Below are 5,321 nucleotides of genomic sequence, written 5' to 3'. Positions count from 1 at the left end.
CCATGGCGGTTCCTAAGTGAGAGGGAGAGTGAGCGAGGGGGAGGACTTATGGATCCTTTTGTGAACCCAGAGCGTGATGTCGGACTAGAGGTGACGCTGGATCTGGTCTGCGAGGCCTCCTTAGGGATGGAGCCGTGTGTAGACTCTCTAGTGGATCTTTACCAAGGGAGCCTCGTCGGAGGGGAGGTTACTCACAACTGTGCCGGTGGAGGGTTCTGTGCCTACAGCATGTGATAGTAAAGAGAAAGAGAGTACATAGCCTGGTTTGGAGGGGAACGTTGCCTCGGCCCCGATCGAGCCAAACGTCGTGCTGCTGGGGAGTGAGCAGCCTGCGCCTTTGTTGGTCACGCCGTTAGCAGATGTCGTCCGACCGGTTTAATAGCTTGTAGAATATAAGTAGTTAGTAAACGTAAAAAGTTTAAGTTCGTGGGGGAGCCCCCGTGTAAACGTTTCTGTGTGCTTAATGGTTATAATGGTGTTTTGTTTTCTGTGATGGAGTCACTCCGTTCGGGGAAGCTTGTTCCCTTTCGTTCCTTTGCTTTCCCTTAGCATAACTTTGTTTTTAATCTCTCTCTTTCTCTGCCCGTTTGTTCCATAGGCTGCAACCTTGGGAGCTCGGGGCATGGCCCGCGAGGCTCGGCCGGTCGTAGCCGTAGGAAAAGGCAGGGTGCAATCAGTCGGAATGTTCTAAAGCAAAGTTACGTAGGTCGTAGCCGTAGGAAAAGGCGGGGTGCAATCAGTCGAAATGTTCTAAAGCAAAGTTACGTAAGGTAAATCAAAGGAACGAACTGCCCTTTTGTTCGGGTAGGAAGGAGTTTCTCCATATGAAAGTATAAGAGTACTTAAGGTAAAAACAAAAATAGAGGGGTAGTAGAGCCCCCTGGTGGAGCCCCCGAGCGCCCCGAGACGAAAAGTGTTCGGGTCGGGGTGCTTTTATAGGAGCGTTCGCTAAGTAAATATAAGACTAAAACTTAGGAAAAGAAGAAACAACATAGCTGTTCCAAGGTCCTTGAAGAGAGCATCGTCATCGTTGTTCTTCAGTCGGTAGGCTTCTGGTCGGATCACTTCATCCTTCAATCGTCTGGATTTTGGCCGGGAGCTAGGTCCCAATTCGCACCATTTTAGCTAGGTTGGTGGGGTTGACACCCATCGCCTTGGTTTCCTCGAGCGGGCAAAAGGCCGTCGTGGAGGTCTGTTTGTTGCAGTCTAGGACTACTGGGGTTGATGACTCCCTGAGCTATAGGAGCTCGGATGAGTTGACGACCGCGGTGGCGAGCCTGTAGTGCTCGCGGTCGCACGCGAAGGCGTGCGAGAAGGCGCTACTCACGGTGATGATGTCGTTTGGTCCTAGCATCTTCATCTTGAGGTAGGTGTAGTTGGGAATTACCATGAATTTTGTGTAGCATGGCCGCCCCAAGATGGTGTGGTAGGACCCCAGAAAGTACACCACCTCGAAGGTAAGGTCCTCCGAGCGAAAGTTGGCCCGGCTACCGAACATGACAGGCAGATCAATCTGTCCGAGCGGGTATGCCTATGCTCCCAGGATCACCCCATGGAAGGGGAGCCTGCCAGGCGGAGCTCCGACCGAGGGTGTCGATGTATAGGATGTTGAGGGCGCTGCCCCCGTCCATCGGCACCTTGGTGAGGCGCTTCTTGCGGACGATGGGGTCGACGATGAGCGGGCAGCATCCTGGTCTTGCGACATAGGAGGGATGGTCCCTCTGATCAAAGGTGATAGGCAATTCCGACCAGCTGAGGAAGGAGGGGATGGCCGTCTCGGTGATGCATGCCTCTCAATAGCGGATCTTGTGCTGGCGCTTAGACCAGACGATGTCAGATCCACCGAAGATCATGATGCACTCGTTGGGCTCGAGGAAGCCATCTCTGTCCTTGCCTGCCACGCCCCCCTCTTGACTGCCGCCTCTTTGTCGTCTCCCTCCTTTAGCCCACTGGCCTATCGGAGGAAGCGTTTGAGGAGCTCGCATTCCTTGTAGAGGTGCTTGACTGGGTAGGCATGGTTGGTGCATGGACCATCCATGAGTTTGTTGAAGTGGTCAGGCAGTCCCTATTGGGGCTGCTTGGCTGTGCGATCGGTCACGGCGACCAGCGTGGAGCTGTCCGACTAGCGTTGATCTTTTTTGTTTTTCATGCCCCTCTGCATGGAGGGGCCCTCGTCTGGGTCCATGCGCTTGGCTTTGACCTTGTGCCAGCCTCTGCCAAAGACCGCTTCGACTGCCTCCTCGCCAGAGGCGTGGTTTGTGGCGACGTCGAGTAGGTCGTGGGTGGTACGGGGTTTCAAGCAACCAAGCTTGTGGATCAGGGACTCGCAGTTCATCCCGGAGAGGAACGCGCTGATGACGTCTACGTCAATGACATCGGGGAGGGAGTTGCATCGCTAGGAGAACCTATGGATGTAATCCCACAGGGACTCGTTGGGCTCCTATTGATAGCTCTTTAGGTCCCAGGAGTTTCCTAGGTGGACGTACGTGCCCTAGAAATTTCCGATGAAGACCCTCTTGAGGTCCGTCCAGTCGTGGATGCTGTCGTGCGGAAGGAATTCAAGCCATGCCCGAACATATTCCCCCACACAAATGGGAAGGTATTGAACGATGAAATAGTCATCATCCACTCCTCCGGCCCGATAGGCGATCCGGAAGTCCTCAAGCCAAATGCCTGGGTTGGTCTCCCTAGTGTATTTGGTGATGTTGGAGGGAGGCTAGAAACGCTGCGGGAACAGTGCTTTCCAGATACACCGACTGAAGGCCCGTGGTCCCAGGCCCTCAGGGCTAGGGCTCTGGTCGTCCGGTCGGCGACCGCGCCTGGGGCACGCTTCACCGCTTCCCTCGATGGTTTGGCTAGGATTCGTGTCGCCTGCTGCCGTATGGTGGACATCGTTATCGTGTCGGGCTCGATGCCGGTCGCTGATGACGCTACGAGCGTCCTAGTGCGGATCGGGCTGCTCATGTACTGGTGGTCGGTGTGGAGCAGGCGCCCGGTCGGACCATGGCGCGGCTGCCGCACCCCGAGCCAAGCCTGACGGCTATGGCGGCGAGCGAATGGAGCGATTTGTCTGGTGCGTCCTCGTCCCCCCAGTGGGGAGAGAGGGCGTGGGTCAGAGTCGCGACGTGGAGCTTTCTGCCTGTTGGATGGCGGCGGCTTCTACTAGAACCCAGAGGTTCCTGTAGACTGCCTGCTCCTAGGGGTCGGTGGGCTCGGGAATGTCGCGTAGAAGCATTGCCGCAGCGGTGATGTTCTGGCCAGCCCGGGCGAATTGAGGGAGATCGTTCACCTCGTTCATGAGGTCGTGTTGGACCTAATGGACGTGACCCCGGGCGCCACTCGCCGGGCCATGCGCATGGGGCGCAACGGGCTGTACTAACGGCGCCGACACAAGCGGTGGCTGGTTCTGTCGTCGTTGTCGTAATTCCTTGGCGTGTGCTTGCACAGACGCGAGGGCCCCCACACGCGGGTTCGAAGGGGTGTGAGTTTGCGCAGACTCCACAACCACCGGCGGCTGTCCTAGAGCGTCCACCATAGCGCACTCCCAGGACGGACGGTGGCGGGGCGCCATGTCACCGATGCTGGAACCGTCGCTCTCGCCCTCACCATTCAAGAGTTCATTGGAAATGGCAGGAACACAGCCTACCATTCCCATGAACTCAGACGTGAGGGGGGATGGTGCCAGTATCCTTCGGAGCCCCCGAGCGTATGCGTCCACGGAGGACGCGAGGCATTCCCTCTGGGTGATTGGTGGGAGATAGTAAATAAAGAGCGACTAGTAGTACGCATATTACTTATAGTGAGGTTTGAGCAGAGAGTTTGCTCAGAATGAAGCGCAGATGCCGCGTCGTCGAAGTCGCGCGTCCCGGAGTCGATGGAGGACGTCCCTCCGACAGGTGCTAGGTCGCTGCCTTCTTCGTTCGTCCCTGGTTCCTTCCAAGCGGGTGTCCCTGGTCAGATGGCCCTAGTCGACTCTGGCCGCGCCAGTCAGAGAAGAGCGGCAAATAGGCTTCCTATGGGGTCCCTGGTCAGAGACGCGGGGTTGGAGTAGGAAGTAGTGTTCTCACGTACCCTGGTCGGAGAGACACGGGGTCGGAGTCAGAAGTAGGGCTCAGGGCAGGCCTTTTGATCGGAGAGGCCGTTCGGAGGCGGCTGGAGCCTAGAGCGAGTGCTCCAGTCGGATAGGTGGGCCGAAGAAGTTGATGAGCGGGTGTCGCTCTTCTTGGGCCAGACCTTCCGGTCAGCTGCTGGACCATCCTTTGTCCTGTTTGTTTTTTAGACTCATGGGTTGAGCCTTGGCGTGGAAGCCGGTCCCCGAGGGACCCCAGATTTATGAACCTGACATCATGAGTGCGGCTTCTTTAGGGTTTAGGAAGATACGCCTCAAGTAGTCGGTCACTGACAGGTACCACAATACCAAGGCAGGAATTCTTCTCTGCTTTGCATCGTTTCCTAATGGAGTGTCCTCTGGGGGCTGAGATTCTTGTGCCACCTTTTTTGTACCCTTCTTATTCCTCTTTTTCCCCGTGGAGGGTTCGTCCCCACCGTAAAGGTCATTGTTCTTGTACCGGCTGGCCCCACACCGGGGACATTTATCCAGTGACTTAACGTTTCGCCACGAAAAAGTATACAGTGGTTGGGGCATGCATGGATTTTTTCAACCCCCATTGTCAATGGACTTATGACCTTCTTCACTTGGTATGTGTTGACGGGAACTGAGTTTGGTTGTGGCCGCACCCATGACAGGAGATGCAATAGATCATTCAAATTACAGTCTGACCAGCCGTACTTAGCCTTCAGGATGAGCAGCTCAAGCACAAAATGTAGCAATGTCCAATGTGTCAGACAACCCTTTTCAACACCATATACAGTCTCCTTCGATGCTTTTGTCACCCTTTCCAAATTTTCTAGATCTTTTGGGCTATTTAGTAAAATCTCTGGTCTAAGGGCTCGAATCATGTCCTCCAAATCATCTTCATCCCCGACACATGCTCCACCATCATTATTGGCATCACCTTCGTCGTTACCATCACAACCACCAGCATCACCACCTTATTCATTGCCAAACTCGAAATCCATTCGTGCATCAAGCTCTGCTGAATATTGGGACAGGGATTCTTTGGTTTCATCATCGTATTCCTCCTCATCCTCGTCGTTAACAATAACCGTTTCACCATGATGAATCCACACTGTGTAGTCCTCAACAAATCCTCGTATAATCAAATGTGATCTGATGATAGTCACATATATCCATGCCATACGGTTCTTGCAATCTTTATAGGGACAAATAATTGTATCCTTATTCTCTTTCAATGTCGTTG

Source organism: Miscanthus floridulus, chromosome 9 (genome assembly GCF_019320115.1).
Source record: "Miscanthus floridulus cultivar M001 chromosome 9, ASM1932011v1, whole genome shotgun sequence".
Taxonomy (NCBI): domain Eukaryota; kingdom Viridiplantae; phylum Streptophyta; class Magnoliopsida; order Poales; family Poaceae; genus Miscanthus; species Miscanthus floridulus.
Note: the sequence above shows the minus strand (reverse complement) of the source record.